This window comes from Cryptomeria japonica, chromosome 1 (genome assembly GCF_030272615.1).
Source record: "Cryptomeria japonica chromosome 1, Sugi_1.0, whole genome shotgun sequence".
In the NCBI taxonomy this organism is placed as follows: domain Eukaryota; kingdom Viridiplantae; phylum Streptophyta; class Pinopsida; order Cupressales; family Cupressaceae; genus Cryptomeria; species Cryptomeria japonica.
Genome location: NC_081405.1, coordinates 292563837 through 292578473, shown reverse-complemented (window position 1 = coordinate 292578473; position 14637 = coordinate 292563837).

Sequence of the window (14637 nt, the reverse complement as noted above, 5' to 3'; positions counted from 1 at the left end):
CTTACACCATCATCTCTTTGTTAAGATCTCTCTTTCTTCTCTAGATCATTACCTTGACTACTATCTACTCTTTTTCTACATCATTAGTTCTTGGGCTCTTTACCCTCTCTAAGGTTTGGGGTATATAGGGTTGTCATTATAAGGCATAAGGTTTAGGGCAGAGGGTATATCATTAAGGGTATAAGATTGAGGCTATAGGGTTTATGGTTGAGGGTATTGTATTTATATTTGAGGGTAGAGGGTTGAATGTATATGGTCTAGGGTTTAGGGTTAAGGGTATTAGGATTTATGGTTGAGGACCATATAAGGTATAGGTTTGAGTGTATAAGGTTTAGGGTTGAATGTGTATGGTTTAGGGTTGACCACACATAAATTTTATGGTTGAGGATATAAGGTATAAGGTTTAGTGTTGCGGGCATAGGATATGGGGTTTACATTATATGCATGCTATCATATTGTTTCTTTATACTATTATATTAAATTCGAAGAGTGAATGATAAAGTAGTATGAAATATTGATCCTTTGCCCATTTAGTCACTCTACTTGAGAATAGTAGACGCCACCCTTTTGAGAAAACTTGGTGAAGATAGGAAGCACATGTGGACCCACCATCCTACCACGGAGAAGTTAACTATTTTTTATTTTTTTTGGCTAAATCATCTCCATGTTGCTAATCGACTCCATGCAAGCTTGGATTTGTTTCTTCAATCGATTTCAACTTCCTTGTCATGAAATAATGCAAGATCTATTTTGATTCAATTAAATTTATTCGTGCTCATCACAAAACCCAAGAAAAAATGTGTGTAGTGACTACTTCTTCAATGGTTAAAAGTGTTTCAATTATTAATTTTAATAAAATAACATAAGAAAGAGTCGAAAGAAAAGGCAAACAACATAAACTAAATCGAGCAATGATAATTTTTAAATGAATTTAATAGATCTTAATGATTAGAGGGAATCTTGTAAAGCAATAATAAATTGAATAAGATTCACACAATCAAGCATAATAGTGATGCAATCACCATGATTATTCCACATTACATGCCTTTGTATACACTCATTTGTTTAAAAGGGTTTCGTTCCTCCCAATCAATTTATTTTACTTCCAAGAACTCATTTTGAATTTAATTACACATTTTATTTTTCCTCGACATCTTTTTTTCTTTAGGGCTCCAAATTCAATCTATTGTAAATTGCAATGCATCTCTATCTCGTTGACCTACTTTGGTTCTTCCTAGACATTATGTATTTTCCTTCCTTGAACTTTTTTCCTTAGATGTTGGAGAGTTGTTTCTATTTAAAAATGAATTTGCCCCAAAATAAAAACTCTCAAAATTATAGGATTTTTACTCCTAGAAAAATCTTATCATTCCTTTAAAAAACATTCTCACAATAGAATGCAAGCATTTGCATTTCATAGGTGCAAAGTATATGTGAGATCTAACATTACAAGTTGATGTTCCAAGAGGACATGATAACCATTTCCTTATCTCAAATCGACTAATTTATATTATGTTGAATTGCATTCCATGTTAAATGGTAGACACAATTATCATAAGCTACCAAGCTACAAGTATTCATTACCATTGTCACTATTCATTTCCAACTAATTAAAAAATAAGTACCCTAAGTTCTATACAATGAGGTTAGTAGTTGCATGATAACCTACTAAAATTGTATATTGTTATTTATCCACTTGTAAATTTAACTACAATTATTCAAATTTGATTGCTAGGGGAAATGTACAGATAGTCATTATAGCTAATTTCACCCACCCATGGATCTTAAACGATAGACCATGTTTTGACCAAAAAAGTGTTGATCCTATAAGTGACTTAACTATTTATTGCTATTGTTCTATCTTTTTGGGTAGTAACAACATACGATGTGGGATCTATTATGTGCAAAAGGGTCAAAAAATTGTCATTTCAAAGCTTTGCCCAATACCTAATTAAAAATGCCTCAATAATTGTGCACCACAACCAGCTCAAAAATGACCAATACTTATGCACAAGTGTCCAATAGTCATGCACTATGGGTACCAATAAAGTTCCGCAACTCCAATCAAAGTCCAAAAATTATAACTACTAGGGGTAAAAGTGGACAACTATTAGTACATGCAAAATTTATTAATGAACTTTTAGTTATCATTATTTTTTTTGTTGGAGGTGCAGAACTGCATGCATAGCAGCCCAGCAAGAGCACAAAGCACGCTAGCCACAACCCAACAAGTGCCACCCAATACGAAAATATTTTTTATTTATTTAAAATTAGTAATTAGAGGTTGGGTGAGCAATAAATGAACAATAATTGAAACATAGATAATAAATGGTACTCTTCTCCTACATTATGTTGTAGTGGTTGCTATTTTTATCTTTTCAAATAAGATAGGTTACTTGAGGAATTTTCTTTTTATTTTTTGCTTTTTTAGTATTGTATTCAAACTTTCTAAACTAAGCATTAAACTCCTAAGTTTGGGCCATCATTATCCCGGAACTATCGGAACAGTTTGTAATCTCTGCACATCGCATGAGGAGAACTATAATTATCAATGGATATTAAAATTAGAATCAACAGTGTATCACAGAACTGAAGATTATCTTATTTAACATATTTTCACATGTATTGCATGAGATTGTGGTTAGCTTTAACTGTTATTTTATGTAATCTAGCTATAGTTTCTAAATTTTGTCGCATGAATCAAGACTTCTATATAGATTGGCAATTTTACTGAATTTTAATCTCCGAATCAATTGATCTTTGATCAAATAAAAAGATCATATCCGGATTGTAGTTTCCTGTAGCAGATATGAGCTAACAAACATGTTAAACACTCATATTTCTTGAAGGTAACTCTCCTCTTAATGCAAAAGCTTATCACATGAATGCACTAATGGATAAAAGATATCAAACAATATATTTGAACCTGATATTCATGATAAAGATTAGACAACACTTATACTATACTGCAATAGAATGATTAACCTCGTAGCAAAAATTTAGTGCTGAATTTTTTTTATACCATTACCAATTAACTGCCCAAAACAGAGTGATCATACACAATTGCAATCAAACAATATATTATAATTCCTTCAATGTAAGTTGGCTGATCAATATGAAAAACAGCAAGCTAAAACTTTAAACTAAGCTGGGCATATGTGCACTTATCATGCAAACAGTGCATTGATCATGCATCTTCGGCATATGAGTCTTTGGTGAGGAATGAGGATGCACTACAGCGCTTTGGTTACATAATAAGATATACCTTCAAGGAGACGTTGATCCCTCAGGAGGCCATTGTAGATAGTCAATTTCGCAATGAAGTCGAAATTGTTGAAACAATTGAATACCTTCCATTGAAACATCTTGAATTTTCAATGCCTCTTGTAGCTTTGACCAACTGTTTGGGGATATACCTCGTTCATTTACATCACTTTCTTTACTGTCTTAGATTTTCAATGCCTCTTTTAGCTTTGACGAACTGTTTGGAGATATACCTTGTTCATTTACATTACTTTCTTGAATTTCCAATGCCTCTTGCGGCTTTGACAAACTGTTTGGGGATATACCTTGTTCATCTACATTAATTTCTTTACTTTCTTGAGTTTTCAATGCCTCTTGTGGCTTTGACCTACTGTTTGGGGATATATCTTGTTCATTTACATTACTTTCTTTATTTCTCAGTTGAGACATACACCTAGTAACAAGTTCACTAAGTGAAGGCCCAAGGAAACGTCGTCTGTTTCCTCCATTATCCTGCCCAATGGTAATCGTGTTCCATACCTGTGTTATGGACAAGGGCGGTAGTTAGATTTTGCTTTTTTAATATCACTTATTTAAGAAAAGAATTTCCTATTTATTCTTCTTACCTTGATTAGACAGTTCATTTCATGTTTTTATTGCCAGCAAACAAATACCCATCCAACCAATTCCACCTCCCATGTTGGTAAGCTGTATACGTTTCCGATTAGGGATAGAACATACCATGCTAATTTGTGGTAGCTTAATAAGCACTTCCATTCTCGAGGAAGTTTCTGGTTTCCTGTAGTAAATTTCCTCAACTCATAAAAGAGATGAGCTTCTTCTTTGGTATAGTTTAGCAGCAACATTTCTCTAATTAACCTTCCGCCTTCTGCAGATGTCAATGAATCAAAGTCTTCATCGTATGGTTGTCCAAGCTTCTTCAACCAGTTTGCTATGCTCTCAATAATTCCTGTGCAATAGCAGTTTATTTAGCAATTCGCATTAAGAATTCAAATAGATCATCATGCAAAAATCATGTTCTCACAGTTTTTTCTCAAAAAGGAGTACTTTGTTATCCATCATGTTCTGATAGAAACAAGTTATATTATTATGAAACTTATTGCGGTCTGTTCCTAGTGTTGCCATTATATGTACTACTATACCGAGTATGTCAGTTGTCTCAACTTCAAACTTACATTTTTCTGGGATTTGATGTCCTAAGTGGTATTCTAGAAAGCTATTTGATTCTTGATATGTGGGATCTGGCAAGCTCAAGGGAATTTGAATAATTTTACGGATAAACTTTCCTGCTAGATCATCCCCTTCAACTTGAAATTTTTTGAACTTTCGCGTAATTACTCTTTCGATCATTTTTTTATCCATCCCCAGTATGACATTGATTTTGCATTCGGCTAAGACCAGATTTATTGCTGATAGCACCTGTGTGACCAAGAATCATGTAATGTGGCCATTTTAAAAAACTTTTGAAGAAAACCAATTAATACTAGTTTATTTTTCTGGATTGGAATTCTTTTCATCCTGATGATGAATCACGGAGTGTGATTCGAAACGTTGATGGGAAAAAAATACACACAATCGAATCCAGAAAAATAAACTAGTATACAATATGGATTGTGGAAATCACATACCTTAAAACCAATTAAATGAACCAAAAGAATTTGAACTTCTGACCTTATCTTCACATCTATCTAAGTCATCCACAAAAGTCACTATTCGAATGTCATGTCCACAGGCTGGCATGCATTTCGGGATACTTGTATTTTCAATATTGTCAGAATATAAACCAAACCAATTCCAACACCATAAACTGAAAGAGAAAAACCAATGTGGTTGTTTCCCAAGTTCTTTTTTCAGGAAATTGATGTCATTAATAACATCTTCCTGATATCCAAGATGACTTGTATGATCTGGTACTGTGACATAACCCAGCATTTGAGAGCTCACAGGTTTGACAACAGAACTAACTGATTTTAATACAACCCATACAATTGATATAATGGTAAGAGGTACGGATCCATACTTTAAACCATCAAATTTTTCTTGCTTTAGTAGCATCCAGAGTATCCAAGCAACCCATGCCGCAAGAAATATGCTGAGCAAAGAAGGCAAAATTAATTGAATCCAAATGTTGACTCTTTGTTTGGCCCAAGTATATCTCCAGCAAGTACTCAACCATCGAGCTCTTGTCATTGCTTTCTCGATTTCTTTGCTGATTGTGACTCCCAGACCTGCCCAAGCTCCATGTTCATTTCTATAGTGCCATGCATTGTATTGAATTGTTAAAATTCGAGGAACTCCTCTAAATGTATGCTTTTGTTCTTGTTTTCTTGAAATTGAGTTTGATTGTAACTAAACAAGAATCAAGAAAACAAAGACGGTTAGAAAATAAGATTTACATTGAATAATCTAATTATTTTATAGTTACGTTTGTTGGAAAATTCATTTGCATAAAATAGTTTTGTGCGGGAAAATAATGAGACTACGAAACCGAAAATTCATTTGCATAAAATAGTTTTGTATGGGAAAATAATGACTACGAAACCGAAAATTCATTTGCATAAAATTGTTTTTGTGGGAAAATAATGACTCTACGAAACCAATACATTAGATGTAATTGTTAAATAAATGAATCAACTGAATATAAATTGCAATTTATTATTTTTCTGTGTAACGACTTGATCTTTAATTTCAATATGTTCACCATTCTAACAATAGTATCAGAGCAGGTCGGAAACTCTGTACCTGTGTGTTGAAATCTGCAATAATAGAGAGTAGATGAAAGATAGGCATACAATTGAAAATAAGGTATTTTTTTTTGTGATTTATCAAGAAGGAAATTTGACGGCTGCAGATTTTATTTTATATTGATTTTTGTTTTCGTAAAGTAGTTGGTGTTGATAACGAGGGAGATTCTAGACATTTGTCTAGATAAAGAAGTTTAAATCAATGTTCATACAATTGTTTTTCTTCTTTTTCATCATAGTGTAAACCTTAATGAGGTTGTTAGGAAATAAGATTTACATTAAATGATCTAATTAGTTTGTAGTTAGTTGATTGGACAGTTCATTTCTGCAATTAGATTCGTACCAGAAAATAATGACTTTATTAACCATTACATTAAATGTAATAATTGAACCAAATGAATCAATTAATTGAATATCAACTTCAATTCATTAATTTTGTGTCCAATGACTTTTTTTAAGTTTCAATATGTTTACCATTCTAACAAAAGCCATACTGAAGGGTGACAAACAAAACAAGGCTTCTTCGTGAATGCCAATACTTCAACCAAATAATGCCAGACCTCAACTTAAGACTTCAAGCCATCTACCTTAGCACAAGGAACGGAGGGTTCCTTCGGAGAAAATATTCGAGAACTACAAATAAATGAAAAAGTATCCGACTTTATTTGTATTACTTTACCTCGGTTCATTTTCATTTTAGCTAATGTGGACCATGTGCGCATGTAGAGAATGGGGAGACAAAGTTACTAGCTTCGAATTGATTTAAAAATGGCTCAGCCTCCCACGTACGTATGTCGCACATTTTTGTTCATTGGAAAATTCAAGAGTAAAAAGTAATAATATTTGTAACATAAATTTCCTAAAAATAATCTTTGGGACTATCTTGGATTTAAGTAAAGTTGGAGTACTAAAATTTTCAAAAACACACAAAATAATATCAAATTTATTTAAAATAAAATAAAACAGTATTTAGAGTAATTTTTAATAATTAAAAATAATAATTTTATTATCATTTAACAAATTTAATATTTATTTTGTATATATATGTATACATGTATTTATGTATATATACATGCATGCACATACATACATGTATGTATGTATGTATATATATATATGTATATATGTATGTATATATACATGTACACACACATGTATATATATATGTATATGTATATATATATGTATATATACATATATACATATACATATATATACATATACATATACATACATATACATATACATATATATATATACATGTGTGTGTGTGTGTGTGTGTATGTATATGTATATGTATGTATGTATGTATGTATGTATGACTTTTTCAAATTTGAAAGTTGTGTCATACATTAGATTTTATTGTATATATGCTTTAAGAAAATTAAATTAAATATTTTTTAATCAAATTAGTTCAAATAGAATATTATTTTTTATTTATTTAAAAAATTCTATTAAAATTAATAAATAATTAATTATTTACTAAAAAGTCATAAAAACATGTGCATTTGCCAATGTGTCTTCTTTACTAATATATACGGTTTGGTAAAAAATTTAAGATTTTCTCAAAATTAGATTGTACATTTCTTAAAAATTCAAGTGATGTTTCTATGAAACAATTGATGGTCTCGTAAGCCCCCTACTCTTATTTACCCCCTAATGCTACTATCTTAGATTCCTTATGCTGTGATAAAAAGTAACGCTTGCAAATCACTATTGCTGCCAAATCTCTTGCTTGTCTTGTCTCCCCTATTACCCCAACCCATAATATGGTGGCTAGAGGTCTTTGTGTCCTCAAATAGCATGCTACTACTTCCTTTATGGATAGAAAAAGAAACTCCCAGAGACTTTCCGCTTTGGCTAAAAATCCCAACGTTACCATTGAGGAGGTTGTCAGTGATGTGAAAAATCAGTTGAATATGAGGAGGAATCAGAGGATGAGAATGCTACAAATGATGAGGATGTTGCTGAAGAGGATGCTTTTGACAAGGATATTGTTGAAGAGGAGGAGAAGGTTGTGGATGAAATCAGAAAGGAGGAGAGTTTGACTAAGTCCACTAGTGATAGTTCATTGAATAGTGGCAGTGATAAAAAAGAACCTCTGGACTTTACTCAGGAAGCTATGCCAAAGAAGAAGAAACTCACCAAGGGAAGGGCTAGAGCAACCGTGTTGTTTATAAGACTATCGTACATAACCTAGAGGCCCTGAAGAATAAAATGATGGAGATAGAGTAGCAGATGGTTGTTGTCTCAAGGTTCTGCCAATAGGGTGATCTCAAGGTTCTGCCAATAGGGTGACCCATAGCTCGACCACCTCCATGTGCTTGATGAAAAAGAAAGTTTTTGATAAAGATGCTAAACAGGAGGAAACTTATAAGGAACTCTTTATGCTCCTTACTAAAGATTGGAGCCATGTTCTCAAATAGCCATTGGCTATAGCTAACCTTAGTTTTTTAGGTATTTTTATTATACTATATTGATAAGGATTTTATTGAGTTTAATATTTTGTTGAAGACATTAAAGCTATTTTTTAATGCATTGGAAGTATGTTGTTTGTAAGAGTGTTGTCAGTTGTTAATGTTGCTTATGGGATATTAGTGTAAAGGGCCAACACACTTGTTTTACTGCTTTTAATATAAAAAACATATATATTTTTCATTAAATTAATTTGAAACTATTCAAAATATTTGTATTTAAAAGATTGATTTAATTTGGTCTAATAAGAGGCGAGGATATCGTGTAATGAGAATTTATGAATATAAATATGGGTGAAAACTAATTTAAAATTATTCAAAAAAATGATTTTTATAAAATAGATTCAATATTGACCTAATAAAGTAATGAGAATTTATGAATATAAAGTAAGGTGAATTGGAAAGTATGTGATGGGATGTGAGAATAATTAGAGAAATTTAATTTGTTGCCATATGGGATATGATGTAACTTATGTGGTGGTTGACATTATGTGTCTTCAAGGAGTGAATTTATTATTTAACGAGGATAAATTTAGGCTAGATTGTTCTAATGTGATTTTCCAATACTCATAATGTTAGATGCCAATTTTAAGTTAATGTGCTTCTCTTTTAGTGTGATTTCAATTAGTATGGATACACTCTTGAATTATAGGAGCAAAAAGGAAATCTAACAAAGGAGAGTAGTAGGTATGGGAAGGACAAACTTAGATAAAAAGATAAAGTATGGAGAGGATATGCTATAAGGTATATATAAGGTATATCTATGTTCTTTGATAAAGAAATTTAAAAGACTTGGATTTGATAAGCTATTAGAATCGACTGAGACAATAAATATTCTCAAGTATTGGAAATGTATTATTATGGACCCTAAATTGTTGGCACCCCCCAAAAAATTGTTTATTAGTTATGCAGTGTTTCTATCTTCTACTACTACAATCTATCTTCGTCATGATGACTTTAGTGGTGTTGAAAAATAGGGTAAAAACATTTTTAACTATCATCTTGGTCATTTTCATGTGCTAAGAGAGCACGTGTTTCATCCTCACCAAGTGTCATTTTCATGTGCTAAGAGAGCACGTGTTTCATCCTCACCAAGTGGTTGCAAAACTGGAAAAGAAATTTATTGTGAATGTAACTTTATAGACTAGTTTCAAATGTGCATATTTGTTATTGCAATGAAATGTCTAAAGTTGAGTAGGTGGTTTGTTCACTCTCAAAATATGAGAAAATGAATTAAAAAGATATGTGTGCTATGGGGTAAATGGCGGCCACCCTACTCTGTCATAATATTTTATTTAATATGGACCTTATTATTTTTAAGAATATCGATTTAGCATTTTCCAAGTAGTCTATTATGTTGAAGGTTGTCGATAGATTTTGTGAGAAATGTGATCACATCTAAATTATAGCAATGGGATATCAACAATTATAATCTTTGGATTACAATATCATTTTTTATATAATATTAAATGGGTCATATTCTAGTTATGACTTGGGGACGTTTTTAATCTAAATGAAATGAATTATTCTTGGATCTTGATGTAATTAGTAAACCTAATTGTTAATAGTAATTTGAGCTCTTTAACACTCTTTTTTGAAACTCTTAGGTGTTAGCACATGTATAGTAGGTCAAAGAATATTATAATTTATTTTACAAAATTTATTACAATTTAATCATTTGAGATTTTATAAATATGTTCTTCATTTTTAATATGAATCTAAGTGAGGATGCAATAGTGTATCCCACTTTTTTTTTTTTTTTTTTTGTAGTTCTAGGCCACTAAAATTAGCATAATTTTGTTAATTTGTAGTTCTAGGCCACTAAAATTAACATAATTTTGTTAGTTTTCAATTAAACTTTTATTATATTTCTATTATTTTTTATTTAGTAACATTTTATAATAATGTATAATTTGAACTATGAATAACTTATTTTTATGATTTCTTCGACATAGATCCTTAGCTCCAATATATAGTACTTGTTCATATCCTTTTTATAATGTATATTAAATAATTTATTTATTGTTATTTTTAACTATTAGTAAAAAATTAGACCAAAATTTATTACAATGTATTTCTCTTTGTAATATAAAAAAAATTCACTAAAAAAAGAAATTGATATAAATGCAATGTAATAATTTTATATTTTTTTGACAGAATTTGATATTTGTCTTAGTGTATCCGATAGACATCAATATTTTTATAAGGCCTATGCTGAAAAGTGTGGAATTTGCAAAAGAGAATCAAACAACATCAAACACACACATGAAACATTGTGTTAGTTATAAATCAAAATACAAACCAAATTAAGTTAGCTTCAAAATCAAGAACCCCAAACCTGTCTCATGTTCCTCTATCTCCAAGGATCTTCAATATTCAAGGTGGCTCTCACTTGGAAGAGCACTTGACATTTTAGATGTCAGCCTAGAGAACAAAATTGAAGGATATACCAAGATCAAAATGAATGCAACTAAGATCCTAGCTAGATGATCAAATGATATGAAAAGATGAAATGCAAGACGAAATGCAAGATATGAGACTAATATTAATTCTAAATTGAAAGCAGGTGTGATAATTAAACTAACAAGGAGATTGCTATGAAATTGATATACAATGGCTATGAACTAAGCTAGCATGAAAATGGGATTAGCATGATACTATTAACATGATGAAAGTTAAACTAGCATGCAACTAAGATGATCTAAGTGCTTGAAGATGACGAATTGGGCTCCTTTATAAGCTACAAAATGACTATAAGTTTTATGCACAAGATGATGAATCTCAAAGAGTGAAGGAAGGGGCTCTATTTATAAGAAAAATAGAGAAATGGATGGTTGAGATTGAGCAATCTCAACAAGGGCTAGGATGGAAAGTTATCAATCCATGAGGGGAATTCAATCCAATCCCAAGTTGACAAATGTCAACTTGAGATGACTTGAGAGGATGCTAATCAAGAATTAGATGATAAGTAAGCATTAGGGATAACCTCAAGGGATGACATCATTGGATAATGCTATTATCCAAGGGAGCATGCTATTGTCCAAGAGGTAAACTCTTATGTAAAGTTGAAGGATGGTCAAAGGGACAACCATCATGGGCTAGGATGATGTCTTGTAAGAGGCATTAAATGGTTTATAAGACTTTAGAGGCTAATGTGTAAGAGCCTTACAAATTTGGGGAACTCAACAAGTTAACTTGTTGAAGAGATAAAGTCTTTAGAAGACTTTCTTCCAAATTTGGAGAAGTAACTTTCCCAAATTTAGGGATGTGACATGATAGAATGATCAAGCTAGTTAATGAGGGATTAGAGGGGTTCTAGAAGAATATTAGCAGGCTAATGGAAAGTGTGGGAGAATGCAAGTGGAGGGAAATAAATATTTTTAGATAAAATAAAAGATTTATTTCAGCCAAAAGGGTTGCAACTTGTATTTGTATGATTTTGCAAGTGAGGGGACTATTCACAAATAAATAATAATTTATTTAAATGCAAAAGGATTTTTTAATCAAATATAAATTCAATTAAAAGGGGAAAAGGGGGGTTTTAATTAAACAAATAAGATTTATTCAATTAAATGGCTAAAGGGTACTTAATCAAACCTTAGTTTAATTGATAGGTTAGGTTGGAAGAAAAGGATTTTAATCAAATCTTTAATTTGATTAATAGGCTGATTGGAGGAATATGGATATTAATTAAACCTTAGTCTAATTAATAGGCGAATAAGTGAATAAAATTCATTTAATTAGTTGTGAAAGTTTTAGGTGTCTACATTTTCCCCCTCTTTGAAGTGACGTGTGACCACATGTTGATTCAAATAAAAATGGTCGATATGTCGCCAAAATTCTTGATATGGTGCTATCATCAAAATTGTCGATATGAAGCCTTGGATATGAAGAATTGATTTGAAATGAGATTTTATGATAGAATTGATGTCGATATGCCCCCTCGAGAGATAAATTGAGAAAAATTATGATTTTTAGTGCAGTGTCGTGATGCATGACAATTTTTGAATTTTTGAATTTCTCAATATTTATCCGCTGATAAATGTTATTGAAAAGAATATATTAAAATGATGAATAGACTAGGTGGGAATAGCGCATACATTCCCCACATGTCCACCGAGGCACCATAGTCATCTATGTCAGCATGGGTTATATAAACCCTCAAGGGCCCATTTCCACCTCATTTGTGCACTTGGCATTTGGAGAGTGGAGCTTGGAGAGGAGAGAAGAAATGCACCCCCTATCACAAGAATCAATTTGAGAAGGTCAGGTGCTAGAATTGAATAGTGGAGTATGGCCTACCAGTAAGTTTGAATTTCTAACCCTCTCATGTGATTTTTTGCAATTTATTTCATGTTTTTTTGATGAATTTTTCTAGTTTTTCATGTGGCCATATGGCTAGGTTTTTTTTTTTTTCGTTGATTTCTTTTAACGCATATGAATTTTCCTAGAGTGCATATGTTAACTGTATTAGTGCATACGTTAAGTTGTACAACGCATATGTTTGATATTTTAGTGCATTTATTTACTATTATAGCGCATTTGTTGATTGTTTTAGCGCATATGAAATAGTGTTGAATTTTTTAACATGTGCAAATTAGATTTTTGGGTTCATTATGATCTTTTGCACCTTTTCAATGTGTTGATATGCATCTATTGTGTCTGTTAAGATGTCAGATGTCGCAAAGTTGGTCTAGGGTCAATATGAGTCATTGTTCGATATGAGTCAAATGTTGATATGGTTCAAATTTTATATAGGTCAAGTTGGTATGGATCTTGATTATCGAGATGAGTCAAGTGTTGACATGGTTCAATAGTCAGTATGAGTCAAATTGATTGTCGATATGGGTCAAACTGGTCGATATGGGTCAAATTGATTCGATATGGGTCAAACTTGTCGATATGGGTCAAACTTGTCGATATGGGTTAAATATTGTCGATATGAGTCAAATTGATTTGATATGATGCTTGATGTCGATATGCTGCTTGATTTTGATATGAGACTTGATGTGATATGATACTGTGATTTCAATATGATACTTTGATTTCAATATGAGACTTGATTTCGATATGATTCTCGATTTTGATATGATTCTTGATTTCGATATGATTCTTTGATTTTGATGTGATTCTTTGATTTCAATATGATTCTTTGATTTTGATGTGATTCTTTGATTTCAATAAGATGTGTAATGTCAATACAATAGGTTAAAGTAAACCCACCTAGTTGTTGAGAGTTTATGTTTGGAATCCCTTTGTGATATTGTGACTATCATCCCTTGATAGATACCCATTTGATTGAGTCTAGATGTGTAATTCCTTAGGATAAATAAACTGATATGGTTGTGATGTGTTGAAATAGGAACCCTTACGCATTATTCAACTTTGGGAGAGATACCTGAAGACACTCTCCATGCAAAGATGATTGACTAATGATGATCGAGAACTACTCAAGGTTTGCAGATTGATACACCTGCTACACATGCCTTCCTACTGGATGAATATAGAACTTTTGATGGCTTTGGTTGAGCGATGGTACAATGATCATAACACCTTTCACTTTTCGAAAGGAGAGATCATAGTCACTCCTGAGGATGTTTATTGGATTCTTTGGATTTCGATCACCAAAGAGCTAGTAGTATATGATGTTGAGGAGGTTGGTGAGACCAACACACTATGATAGATTTTTGGTGATCCCCACATTGTTGGATACTCAGTGTCTTGGAAGGATATGGTGGATAGATATGCCCTAGTCTTGTCACTTGTATCTGGATTGGTAGGTAGTTTCCTTGTGCCGGATAGGAGATGACATGGGTCATCAATTAGATGGGGTCATGTGTTATGACAAATGGTTCGACAAAGGACCCGATATGCATGGAGCATCTGTCTACTTTCCCACCTATATCATGAGTTACATCAAGTGGTGTATGATCAAGGGGCCAATCTAACAACAGGGTGCAAATTAATTTAGATTTTGGCTTGGGAGAACATAGACATCACTCGCCTAGTAGTATAAAGATCTTGACTTATTGGTACACCCTACCTTTTTATGTATAGAGAGGCAGCTTCCCAACCCATGCTCGGGAAGTTGGATTATTGGAGATGCATGATAGATGATATGGACTTAGTGGTTTGGCGAGCAGACTTAGATTGTG